Source organism: Asparagus officinalis, chromosome 6 (assembly GCF_001876935.1).
Source record: "Asparagus officinalis chromosome 6, Aspof.V1, whole genome shotgun sequence".
Classification (NCBI taxonomy): Eukaryota; Viridiplantae; Streptophyta; class Magnoliopsida; order Asparagales; family Asparagaceae; genus Asparagus; species Asparagus officinalis.
The window spans coordinates 56,023,405-56,037,421 of NC_033799.1; the positions used below are offsets into that span (position 1 = coordinate 56,023,405).

The window sequence follows — 14,017 nt, forward strand, 5'->3', positions numbered from 1 at the left end:
ACTTGTTCATGTTCTGTTAAAGCTTCAAGGTATCGAGTTGGCTTTGGAACTCATCGAGGCACTTGTCTCGGGAAGTACCCCCAGTATGCAATATTCCTGCCGACGACTTGGAAGAATGATCCGAATTCGGATCGATGTTATCTTCTTGTTCACTCATCTGATTAGGAGTACGCTCCCATTCTTTGTTCCCTGTTGGTTTCCGTGGGGTGCACGAAGTCCTTTTCTTCTTCTTCCTGTTCAGAAAAGTTGCTCCAACATCTCTCTTATGGACTCGATGGCGGCCTGATGCTCTTCAACCTTTTTAGTGATTGTTTGATCATCCGCGGTTTCCGTCATGTGCACCCTCGCTCGTTCGCCCTGAATCAAGTTTGAGGTTTGGGATGTAGCTATTGCTGAGCAAACCTCATTCTCACCGCCGAAAGGAGACGCTAAGAGCGCATAATTGAGTGGGATGATGGCCCTCGTTCGATTACGCGCGTGCAAGAATATACCCTCGCGTTCGCTTTGGACGAATGAGTGGTTAGGCCCTAGGAAATAGTCCGAGTCTGAGTAATCCGAACGTGTGGCTTTTGCCCTTGTGATGAGTGTTGAAGGTAGCTATCACCTGATCTTCCCTGAAGTCGTATTGTCTCGAAGGGCGCTGTTCAAAAGGTTTAGGTTCGACCTCTGGGCCGGTTTGGGAGCCAGAGTGGAATCAATAGCCATGATCTCCTTTCCTCTTGATCGAGGAGGATTCCTGGGTGCACTTGGTTCCGAAGTTCCCCTTTTGGTGTGAGGTTCTTCAGCCTCCAGCCTTTTAATCATGTTCTCTACCTGCTCGTCTTGGCGGATAAGTTCTTTCTAGGTTCGGGTTTTCATCGTGTCAACCTTGGACAGAATGTTGATCGAGAGATTGTTGCGGCACATCTCAATCAGGATAGCTTCGGAGACCTGGTCCCGACAATGAATTGACCGATTCCCGAATCTCTTCACGAAATTGTTGACCGACTCCGATTTCCTTTGCTTTTCAGTAAGAAGGGTGACCATCGATATTTCTATGTCATCGTCGAAGAAGCTGGCCAAGAAGAGTCTTTCCTCATCGGCCTATGATGTGATAGAGCCTGACTTCGACTTACGAAACCACTCAAAGGGTACCCCTTTAAGTGTGCTGATGAATAGCCGGGTGAGGATAGCGTCGTTTCCCGTAAGGAATCCAGTTTGAGACATGAAATAGTAGATGTGCTGTGAAGGAGAGCCCTTGTCATTGAACTGTACTAAGCTCATAGGTTTGAACTTTGCTAGGTAAGGGACCGTATCCCACTCGATCGAGTATGGTCTGACCACCCCCAGCTTGTTCATGTTCTGTTGAAGCTTCAAGGCGTCGAGTTGGCTTTGGACCTCATCGAGCCTCTTGTCTCGGGAAGTACCCCCAGTATGCGATGTTCCTACCGACGACTTGGAAGAATGATCCGAATGCGGATCGATGTTATCTTCTTGTTCACTCATCTGATTAGGAGTACGCTCCCATTCTTTGTTCCCTGTTGGTTTCCGTGGGGTGCACGAAGTCCTTTTCTTCTTCTTCCTGTTCAGAAAAGTTGCTCCAACATCTCTCTTATGGACTCGATGGCGGCCTGATGCTCTTCAACCTTTTTAGTGATTGTTTGATCATCCGCGGTTTCCGTCATGTGCACCCTCGCTCGTTCGCCCTGAATCAAGTTTGAGGTTTGGGATGTAGCTATTGCTGAGCAAACCTCATTCTCACCGCCGAAAGGAGACGCTAAGAGCGCATAATTGAGTGGGATGATGGCCCTCGTTCGATTACGCGCGTGCAAGAATATACCCTCGCGTTCGCTTTGGACGAATGAGTGGTTAGGCCCTAGGAAATAGTCCGAGTCTGAGTAATCCGAACGTGTGGCTTTACCCTTCCCCGTCATGTTAATTGTAGCAGACGGGAGTTCTAAGTCATCGACAACTCGTCTTCTTTGACGGTTGCGTCTTTGGCGAAAAGGTCCCGATTTGGGAGGCTGCTGAGCAAGCCTCTCGAACACCAAGGGTCTCGATGCTCCTACACATTGGCAGTCGGTAAATACTGTTTGGATGAGCCTCTCGCAGTGGCACTGAGGATTCGTCTCATGAATAGTACGCTTGCGGGTTAGATGATCCTGGAGATCTCCCGCGGGTTGCTGGTGACAACCCCCAGAGTCAGACGGGCCAGACATGTGATTGTGTGAGAGAGGTTCGAATGAACTCTCTTGAGTACACTAGGCGAAATCGCGAAGTGTCGAATTTAGGCGAGCTCGCCTTGACAGACGGGTTCTTGCGTTCGGGCGAGCTCCAACCAGTTAGGGAACTTTAGCCGTTTGCATATTCAGGCGGGCTTGGAGGGGCTCGCCTGCCGTCTTGCCTTAGTTAGGGAACTTTAGCCGTTTGCATATTCAGGCGGGCTTGGAGGGGCTCGCCTGCCGTCTTGCCTTTGTTAAGGCTTGTTCGCATGTGAGGTTTGTTCGTCAAGTGAACCTGGTAGGGCTCGCCTGTCTTCACTGACTCACCTGTTCGGACAGGCTCGCCTGTCTTGGGCAGTTTCCTTGAATCAGGAATATGACCTGAGAAGCGAAGCCCATTTGAATTGGTGTGCTCGCTTAATTTGGTTGGTTCGCCCGGATTATCGGGTTCGCCCAAAGTACTGAGCTCGCCGAAACGGAGAACTCCGCGACCAGAGCGAAGCCCGCCTGAACGTCGGGGCTCGCCTGATTTATTCAGTTCGCCAGCATTGAGAAGATTGTGTCTCTGTTTGACATTCTTCAGGCCTGAGTAATAATTCAGGCCATCGTAAGAGGCGAAGGCTTGGGTCGCCGCTGAGGGGCTCTCCTAGAGAGGGGAGCGTCCATGTAGACTACGACGGCGTGGTCCGCGCCAAGGAGAACGACTGTCTCTTCTCGAGCGGGGGTCTGTTGTTTGCGGTGAAAGTTGATTTCTTCATTGCTGAATCTATTACACGTTTATCAGTTACAGATTCAAAGTAAAATTAGTCTTTTTATAAGACTTTCTTACACAATGAAAAAAAAATAAATAAAATAATACAACTCTCTTCAAACAAACGCAACGGGTGTTTATCGCCCGCTGCTTGCGTGGGATCTTGGCCTATGACGGGGACGTTGATATTCGTGGACCACCGCCGATCAGATCTGATTGCTGAAAAATCAGGCAAAGCTTCGTTGATTCGCGAAGGAATCAAGAAACCGTAGCGCTTATCTCGGCAACGGCGAGATAATTGCTCTTCTTAAGATTATCACAACGGGATAATCTTAAGGAACGGACCCGGGAAACTGCAGATCTGACGAGCTCCTCTTCTTTATGCCGATGAACTCGATCCGATCTCTCCTCCTCCTCTCTGAAGTTCGTGCACTTTTAATCTTCAATCCGGCAGGGTTTCGTCAACTTTATCAAAATCCAGATCTCGAAAAATGAGGGCCTGAGGCCGTATTTATAGGCTCAGGGGGAGTTCGGGTGGTTGAAACTGCACAAAAGCCCGTTTTTTAGGCCTGGAGACACCCCTGGGTGTCTCAGCGAGGCCGAGACACCTGGGGTGTCTCGCTTGTGCCGAGACACCTCGGGGTGTCTCAACTCAGGCTGAGACGTTCTTTTCCGTACACTTGTCCGTTTTCGCCGTAATTTTTTCGTCCGAACTCGGATTTGAGTGATTCAAAGTGCGTTGGAAAGCCGATGAGGAGTTCTATAAGCTCTATTGATTAGATCATTGTGGGTTAAGCTGGGATAGGAGCGTCGTTTCGTCTTTTGTAAGCGACGCGGGACTCCCGATCAGTTCGTGTCTTCGTTATTCTGAAATTCCGTTACTTCACGTAGTTCGTCGATTCACTTCAAGCGTTCATCGACGTCAATCAAGATTCTGTGACTTGGATAGTGACGTTCCTCATCTCCTCTTAGCTTTGAGCTGCTCACGGAAACCTATAGGCAATTTTCGATGCCTACAGATACCCCTCCAAAGCATTCCAGACTTGTTTCTTTTATAGAAGAGGCTGAAATACTTTGGATGTGATTGGTCCAGCCTTCGATCGGTGTAAAGGACCTTTAATTAGCTTCAACTCTTGGCTCCTTCGATTTTTAGTCTATTCGATGCTTTGATGAATAGCTGAAGTCCATCCGGCGCTGCGTTTATCTCCTGGCCGTCGTCGGAGTCTCGAGTCTACAACCGGTGAGTTGGGTTTGGCTCGTGTCACTGAATTGACTTAGAACTGACTATTTCCGTCACATCGGCTTTTTCATTGCAACGCCTTGATTGGCGTTGACCTAGGGTTACGCGTTAACGTGAGGAGAACCAGTTTATACTCGTGTACTCCTGGGAGTTTCGGGAATTAGTTTAGCTTCGTGTACCCGTCGGAGGTTGCCGGGTTATCCTTAAGAATATTACGCGTAATATTTTCCAGGAACTTCTCGTCAAAAGTAAGTAACAGTTTAGACTCGTATTTCTATTGGAGTATACACAGTTTAAGCTTTTGAGGTATTGGAGCACGGCGGTCCTAAATGTTGGAGTTGCAGGACCAACTATGAAAGTTGATTCATCTGCATGTATGGATCTTATCCTGAAGTTGTTGGATGCTCAAGTCACGAGACCAACTAATGAACATGATGCGTCAATGACTCACATTTATAGAATTTTTAGCAAATTCTCAGCCATCAACGGGTTTGATTTGCCTTTACCGACTACCATTTGAGTCAGGCTAGCATGCAGATTGTTTTAAGTCCGTTCTGCATGTAACGTTAAGCTAAAAGAGTTAACCCTTTTAGTGCTACGATATTGAATACGTAGACTTCGTCTTTCTCCTGTGAAAAGACTAAACAGCGATGTGTATCAGACGTAGACTTAGGATTTTTGGCAAATCCTCAGCCATCAACGGATTTGATATGCCTTTACCGACTACCGTTTGAGTCGGGCTAGCAAGCGGATTATTGAAATCCGTTCCGAATGTGACGTTATGCTAAAGGAATGAACTCCCTTAGACTTGATGCTACGACTTCGAATACGTAGACTTCGCTATTGTTACGGGAATAGGCTACCCGGCAACGCGTGTTAGGCGCTGACTTATCCTTACTTAGGATTCAGGATAAAAATCTCCAGACTCGGATTCTGGTGTCTTCTTCAATCGGTAAAAGACTAAATCGGCAACGCGTATTAGGTATTGGTTTATCCCTGCTTAGGTTTCGGGATAAAATTCCCCGTGCGTGTGAAGCACGGATTTTGGCGTTATTAATAACAACCTGCCATAATATTGAATATGTGGGCTTTTGTCTTTTTTACGGTTAAGGACTAACCGGCAACGCGTATTAGGCGTTGACTTATCCCTTCTTAGGATTCGGGATAAAATTCCCTGCGCGTGTAAGGCGCGGATTTTGGCGTTATGAATAACAACCTACCACAATATTAAATATATGGGTTTTTGTCCTTTTTACAATTAAGGACTAACCGACAACGCGTGTTAGGCGCTGACTTATCCCTACTTAGGCTTCAGGATAAACTTCCCCGTGCGTGTGAAGCACGGATTTTGACGTTATTAATAACAACCTGTCACAATATTGAATATGTGGGCTTTTGTCCTTTTTACGGTTAAGGACTAACCGGCAACGCGTATTAGGCGTTGACTTATCATTTCTTAGGATTCAGGATAAAATTCCCCAGACTGAAATTCTGGTGTCTTCTTCAATCGGTGAAAGACTAAACCGGCAACGTGTTTAGACGTAGGCTTATCTCTATTTAGGAGTCGAGATAAAGTTTCCCGTGCATAGAATGTACGGATTTAAAGTTGAGAATTATGTCTTTTCTCAGGATAAAGACGAACCCAAAATGGAAGAGGAAGAATTTTATATTCTATCCCCCGATACCGAAGAGGAAGAATTTTATATTCTATCTTTAGTTGGAAAGGAAACTCAAAGTGAGATCTTCACCCTCAGACTCCGGAAAGATGAAACTAGGAGTGAGATCTCCACTCCGAGAATCGGAAAGATTCACGTAACCATAACTTTTATAGGATTGGTTGCTTGATCCAAGAAAAGAGTTCCTCATTTATTGAGGGAAAATTCCGATTTCGACCCTAATTTTTATAGGTTTGGCTGAAAAAAGAAAAGATGAAAGTCTTTCGTTTATCGAAAATGATAACTCAATCTTAGTCCTAACTATCTGCAGGTTTGACTAAGTGAAGTTGGAGACAATCCTAAATTTTATAGGTTTGATTGCTCAATTTGAAAGTGGACCTCTCGTTCATGGAAGGAATCGAGAGGGGAATCTGGCTTTGGCCCTAACTTTTATAGGTTTGACCTGAAAGCAAAGGGAGTGGAATGCAAGTAGCAGTAGAAATATTGGTTTGTATTAACCACTCGATGGAGGATTTTGATGTTAAGTGATCAGGACTTAACACGTCAAGCTTTGAAAATTCGTCAAAGATTGACAGATCAAAATTCCAAGCATCATGTCCGGAATTTAATAATGGGAATGTTGAGTGCACAAACACATAGAAGTTTGAGTGGATTCAACCGAAAGAAATTTTGGTGGTCTCACCGTCAATTAGTCTGATCGGTGGGTGATTTTGTTGTGGAAGACTGTGAGTCGTCAAACACCAATGAGAGTTTTGTGAGGGATGATTGATCCAACGAAGTGATCAAATCTTGTCTCAGCAAAGGAGTGTTTGGAAATCACGGTGGGTTTAGTGTTTATCACTTTATTTGTAATGATCGGGTTATCCCTAAGAAAATTACATGTAAAAATTCTTCTGGGAACTTCCCGTTATATGAATCATCCACCCACAGCTTACTTCGCGAAACTGGGTCTAACATCATAGTGAGTTACATGATCAGGTTATCCTTAAGAATATTACATGTAAAAATTCTCCAGGAACTTCCCGTCAAGTGTGGGAAACAGTTTAGACTCATATACCTATTGGAGTATCAGGGAGCAGTTTAACCTCATATACCAGTTGGAGGATTGAGAAGCAGTTTATACTCGTATACTCTTCGGAGTGTAGGAAGGAGTAGTTTATACTCTTATACTTATTGGAGTGTTACCGTTCTCATTTGGCTTATCCCAGCGTTATGACGTCGGCTTCAACCAAGGTCTGGATGCTATTCTTTAAAGTAAAGCAAACCTTTGTGGGATGAAGGATCCTCCTGTGGTACGCGCAGTACTTCGGATCCGTAGTATTGTCAGCCTCCTGATTCGTGATGGGTGGCAGCTTGATCTTGTTGTTTTCAAGAAGGGTTTCGAAGATGGCTGGAACGTCTTCGTCCTTGAATGAGTACTCTTTTTGGAGCCTCGAATCTGAAATCTTCTGCTGTCTTCAGGGTTGCTGTTGCGACGTCTGATTAACATCAACTGTTGTAGGTGCCTTCCCTTCATCATGGGAAATGAGACTCGGGTTCAGAGGGTTAGCCATCGGTTGGCTTCTTTCGATCTTTCTCCTTCTGAGAAAGCGTTCGACCTGCTCTCCGCGCACCTTCAACTCTTTCCAGGTATTGAGCGGCTCTACTCCCATAACGTCCAAGATGTTAATGGACAAGTTGTTATGACAGGTTTGCAAGACGAATTCTTCCGTGACGGGATCCTTGCCGTTCATTGCCTGATTGCGGAAGCGTTTGATGAAGGTATCCACCGACTCTCCGTTTTTTTGTTTCTCATCGAAGAGTGGAAGGTATCCACCGACTCTCCGTTTTTTTGTTTCTCATCGAAGAGTGTCCTGATCGACACTTCGGCGTCGTCATCGATGAAATGAGCGAGGAACATGCTCTCCAGGTCCTCCCAGCCGTTGATGCTTCCGGGCTTGAGACGGCGGTACCAATCGAAGGTAGGCCCGCGAATGGTGCCAACGAATGACTGCACCATCAAGGGCTCGTTGCCAGAAATCGTGCCCAAGTGAGACTTGAAGTAGATTAGATGCTGAGTGGGCGAGCCCTTCCCGTCGAACGGCGTGAAGTTGATCAGGTTGAACTTCGTTGGATACGGGATCAAATCCCACTCTTTTGGGTAAGGACAAGGAATTACCTCTTGAGCAGACATTAAAGCGTTAATTTTGCTCTCGAGGTCCTTCATCTTTTCGTCCTCATCTATATCCTGTTTTGGACAATTTTTGAGAGGAATAATGCGACCATCCCCAGTGTTATCATCATTGGTGGGTCCACCCCCAGCGTCGTTATTTTTAGTGGGACTACCCCCAGCGTTGTGTTCATCTACATCTGAATCGCTACCTGCTTGGTTAGCAGTGCTGCGACGGCTGGACTCACCTAGCTGATTCGACAAAGCTCGGATTTGTTGATCGTGCATTTGTCTCATCTCCTGCATAGCCATTTCCATTTCGTTTTTGAATGTTTCTTTCTGCTTGGCTAGAGCATCCTCAATATGCTAGACGTTGTATCGTCAGAGGCGATTGCGGAATAAGAATCTGAGAGTTCGTCATCGGAACGGATTCCTTCACGGACTCCCTGGTAATCATTATGTCCAACGGCTTCTAGCTGAAGCTGAGATATTCGTTGGGTTATTCCCGAACTAACTTCTTTTCCTGGAGAAAAATTAGGGTTGGAGCTATTTGAACTAATCAGAGACTTCCCCTTATCGACCACGTTGATAGTAACTGTTGGGAGTTCGTCATCTCGAACAACCGATCGTCTTTTGCGAAAACGCCTTGATTTGGGCTTTGATGCTTCAGTGGAGATCCTCTCAAATATTGAGACCCTCTGTGGAGCGGTCTTGGGGCAGCTACACGCTGATAATACTGCCCTGATAATTTTGATACACGGACAGTGAGAGTCCGCTTCCCGGGTACTTCTCTTTCGAGATTTATTCGTACCCCCAGCCTGATAGTACAACTCATCGACGTTGCGGTCAGAGCAGCCTATCGGCTGTTTACATAAATTCTCAGGGATAACGCATTCTTCTGTCTGACGCGTTTTCCTCTGAGTAAACATCGCCTTGTTGGCGTCTACAGGAGTCACACGCTTGGAATCACACCTTTGTGAGGGTGAAACCTTAACGGGCTCCTGGTTTTCTGCACGCACCGCCAAGCGGGTCGTTGTAGAAATTAATTTGTTAGGAGGTCGCGTATGACCCTCAGTCCGGATGTTTGCTCGAAGCTCCTTCAACGGTCTCAAGATTTCCTTAACAGACGTTTTTCCTCGATTCTCAGGTAGAGAACCGATGTGATCCTTCAATGGGACACTAGATTTGGGAAGATTCACGCTGTCATAGGGCTTCACCGGAGATGCGGAAGCAATAGGAGCGGGATCTAGAGTTGACCAAGGCCGGAGAGCATCCTCGGATGCTTTTGCCTTAGGCGCTGATTTGGCCTTTGGCATCCAACATTGCTTAGATTTTGGTGACTTTTTGGCCACATTTTCCTTCGGCAACTCCTGTGTCTTCCGTACAAGGATCATTGTTTGCGCTAGCAGTGCGCGACGCTTGTGGATACGCTCCTCAAGAGTTGAACGGGTTTGTTTAACACGAACCCATTCGTTAGTAGGTGGATGGGAGGAAGTTCTCAAAGCTTGTTGTTGGAACACTTTGCGCCTTCTGAGTCTCAAATCCGCATCATAGCAGATCCCGTCAACAGGCTCCAAAGCCTGGGCAAATTGACGCGCGAGACGTTGACGGCGCCTTTGACGAGCCCTCTTCGTCAGCACAGGTGCACTTTCAACGAGCAACTCTTTGACTTTCGAGGAGTTGTCACGAACGTTGGATCTGGTTTCTTTGGAAGCCGGAGAGGAATCTTCCACTACATTCGGGTTCAGATCATCAACTTTGGTTTTTGGATCTGAAGTCATATTCTTCGCGGCAGTGGTTTTCCTGCATTTGCAAGAAGAAGATCTGGAGGAGGAGGAAATATATTCCTCGAATTTCTGCTGGTCGAATTCGTATTCGCCCTCTTCGAGCACCAGGATCTTGATCGTCGGCTGCGGCACGACAGCTTCGGCAGCGAAGCTTTGGCTCCCACTGTGGTCGCTAGTTTGTTTGCGGTGAAAGTTGATTTCTTCATTGCTGAATCTATTACACGTTTATCGGTTGCAGATTCAAAGTAAAATTAGTCTTTTTATAAGACTTTCTTACACAATGAAAAAAAAATAAAAAAAATACAACTCTTCAAACAAACGCAACGGGTGTTTATCGCCCGCTACTTGCGTGGGATCTTGGCCTGTGACGAGGACGTTGATATCCGTAGACCACCGCTGATCAGATCTGATTGCTGAAAAATCGGGCAGAGCTTTGTTGATTCGCGAAGGAATCAAGAAACCGTAGCGCTTATCTCGGCAACGGCGAGATAATTGCTCTTCTTAAGATTATCACAACGAGATAATCTTAAGGAACGGACTCGGGGAACTGCAGATCTGACGAGCTCCTTTTTTTTATGCCGATGAACTCGATCCGATCTCTCCTCCTCCTCTCTGAAGTTCGTGCACTTTTAATCTTCATTCCGGCAGGGCTTCGCCAACTTTATCAAAATCCAGATCTCGAAAAATGAGGGCCTGAGGCCGTATTTATAGGCTCGGGGGGAGTTCAGGTGGTTGAAACTGCACAAAAGCCCGTTTTTTAGGCCTGGAGACACCCTTGGGTGTCTCGGCCTTGGCCGAGACACCTTGGGGTGTCTCGCTTGTGTCGAGACACCTCGGGGTGTCTCGCCTCAGGCTGAGACGTTCTTTTCCGTGCACTTGTCCGTTTCCGCCGTAATTTACTAATTTCTTCGTCCGAACTCGGATTTGAGTGATTCAAAGTACGTTGGAAAGCCGATGAGGAGTTCTATAAGCTCTGATGATTAGATCATTGTGGGTTAAGCTGGGATAGGAGCGTCGTTTCGTCTTTTGTAAGCGACGCGGGACTCCCGATCAGTTCGTGTCTTCGTTATTCTGAAATTCCGTTACTTCACGTAGTTTGTCGATTCACTTCAAGCGTTTATCGACGTCAATCAAGATTCTGTGACTTGGATAGTGACGTTCCTCATCTTCTCTTAGCTTTGAGCTGCTCACGGAGACCTATAGGTAATTTTCGATGCCTACAACTGTGAGGATCGTTTAACGACCCATCTAGTAGTCATTCGCTCTGTACTCTTGGTATTCCGCTCGACCTTGATTAACTTGGGGAAGATAGGACCCCCTGTCATGGCTCGGGTAGAGTCCTCAGGTATGGATGCCTCGACCACTTGGGGTCGGGCCACACACACAACTCTATGGCGTTCGCGGGACGCATTGCTACTAGAGGAGGAGGAAGACAAGTATTCTTCGTACTTGGCTTAGTCGAACTCGATCATGAGGGACTCCACGGTTGTCCCAACTGTGACTTCGTCGAACTGCGCTACCACAATTTCAGTTGAAGAAACGATTTCTCCCAGTGTGGTCGCCATCTTCTGTGGGGTGTAAAATTTGATTTTCCGAAACGGAGATTTCGTTTGTATTGATAAGAATAGCTTACTACAAACTAATGAATCAAAGTTACAACAGAAACGGAGGAAATACCCTCCTTGTTTAACGTGGGGTCTTTGGTAGCGATAGGATGTCTCCCTTAGTGCTGGAACCGTGTTTGCTTCCCTTGGACGATCTGAACGAAGTCGCAGGCGAGCTTCAGTACGCAATAGAAGCTCGTGTTGATTGAGTTCGAGTTTCCGAGCTTAATGACTATCAAGGTCGAAAGCTGGAAGAAGGAACTACAGTGCAAGAACAATGCAAAGAGCGGAGCGCTAACCAATTGAGGAATCAACCAACTAGCTGAAAGTGAACCCCTTTCACGTAGCCAGGAGATGCTCTTAAATAGGGAAGAGATAGCATGATCACTCCCTTGAATCATGGGATGTGACCATATACTGTTGAGAGATGTTATGCCTCTCACTTGTACTGTGAGCGGCTACCTGATGGGTGCGGAGTACTGTACTCCTCCCCTCACGTCATGGGAAATAGGAAAGCCCATCCTTGTACGTGACATCATAGCCGCCTAGTGCTCTGGCGAGCTTGGCGAACTTGCAGGCGGACTGCTGATTGCCTAGATGTGCAGGCGAGCTTCGTTCGTGCTGGCGAACTCAGCGTTTGAGTGTACTTGACTCGTGCTGGTGAGTCAAGCATGCAAGCGAACTTCGTTCATGCTGGCGAACTTAGCGCTTGAGTGGACTTGAGTCGTGCTGGCTAGTCAAGCATGCAGGCGAGCTTCGTTCGTGTTGGCGAACTTAGCGCTTGAGCGAACTTGACTCGTGCTGGCGACAAGGTTTAAAATATCGGTTATCGGGGATTTATCGGACGGCCAAAATCCTTATCGGATAGCGGAAATCGGGGATATATCGGGGATAAGTAGTATTTATCGGAGTGATATACTGGATGATGTGTATATATAATATAACAATTAAAAAATATAATCTAATCATGCTTAATGAAATATAAACATACCAAAATGTAAATCATCATGTTTAGAATCACTAACAAATTGTAGAAAGTGAAACTTGCATCATAGCCTTGAAAAAATATAATGTTAGTCAAAATGGGCCGATAATCCCGATAATCCCGATAAAAAAATCTTACTTATCGGCCGATAAGTGCCGATAACGCCGATAAATCGCCGATAAACCTACAAAAACGATAACCGATTAAAAATCCAATTTATCCTAGCGGAAAGCTCCCAAATCCGATAACTCGGCCGATAATATCGATTATCGGCCGATATTAAGCATGTAGGCGGAATTGAGCTCTTGACGGCGGGCTCGACGATTAAAGCGAGCTTGTTTGGCTCTTCTGCGTGCAGGCGTACCCATACAGGTGGGTTTTTAGATCTTCCTGTTGTTAAGGTAAATTTTATAGCTTACACACACTAAATCTACGAAAATTATTGCCCAGTAGCATGAGAATGCTCATCGATCACTATAGGTCAACTCGAGGATAGAATGTACGTAGCACTACCATAAGTTGTCCGAAAGCCACTTTACATTTTGCCAAAAAGACCACTTTATCATTGTCGGTATGTTCAATTAGAATAGGCTTAAACAAATTACTCCACTCTATGATGGACTTCTTAGGATTTTTAACAATTAAAAACATACTTTTAATTTAAAATATCACTTGCAATTTCTACTTGTACGAAAAGCAATGTAAATGCTTAAATATTTTTTTAAACTTTCCTCAAGTCCACCATTTCATGAAAATAGGACATTCATGAATCTAAAACAAATAAATATTTTTGTCAAATATAAACTTAATAAATTTTCATATGAATGATATATTTCAAAATATGTTTGGTAGCATATTTTCACTAACTTTCATTAAATTAATTTATATTTATCACTAAAGATAAATAAATCACAATACCAAGTTCTTTTAATTTTTTTCTTTATACGAGAACAGAACATAACTTGTCTGATCCAACATTTATTCTACAAAACTAACATTATAACATATAATCTATACATTACTTTTATATTAACATAACTAATGACAAAAAATCTACTCACTTAACAAATCTAACAGTAGGTTCAGATAACCATACTCCAAGAAGCTTAGTCCTCGATCAAACCTATAGGCATGCAATATTTATTGCTAAAGATTCTACATATAAACTGCTTTGGGTATAAAACTCATACTTTCTAGTTTCTAGTGCCTTTTCTCAAAATTTTTTATCTATTTATTCTTAAATCAGTTCGGACCTAAAGGTAAAGTTTCTACACTAAGGGGACTGGAGGAAATCCATTTCCTCACATCTCCTTTATCAGTTTATTGTCTATACAAAATCTTAAATGGTCTGATCCTTTCTCTAATTGAACCCAACCAGCCCTAAGTGGGTTTGGTGGCCATGATAGCCATCACCGGTGAAGCCCTTGCCCACAGGAAAGACCGGAGGTCGCCGGATGTCACCGGAATCAAAACCGGTGGCCGGAAAGGTACCTTTTTTTTCCATTCTACAACTATTCATAACTAATTAGTAAAGAAATAAAATTGAATCACTAACCTTTTGAAGCTTAATAACTAATTAGTAAAGAAATAAAATTGAATCACTAACCTTTTGAAGCTTAATCCT

The 14,017-nt window shown here is 45.0% G+C and overlaps 1 protein-coding gene and 1 long non-coding RNA gene across 2 annotated transcripts in view; one reads left to right on the top strand and one right to left on the bottom strand.

Moving 5' to 3' along the window:
- LOC109844486 (probable histidine kinase 6) overlaps positions 1-14,017 on the top strand; it is a 70,680-nt gene that overhangs the window by 54,263 nt on the left and 2,400 nt on the right. The gene's annotated exons all lie outside the window — the stretch shown is intronic.
- The window catches only part of LOC109844487, a 438-nt gene continuing 321 nt past the window's right edge, over positions 13,901-14,017 (bottom strand). The window contains exons 1-2 of the long non-coding RNA XR_002248041.1: positions 14,000-14,017; positions 13,901-13,948 (exon numbers count right to left, since the gene is read on the bottom strand). The exon at positions 14,000-14,017 is cut by the window's right edge and continues 321 nt beyond it. This is a non-coding gene — a long non-coding RNA (uncharacterized LOC109844487). The remainder of the gene's footprint in view (positions 13,949-13,999) is intronic.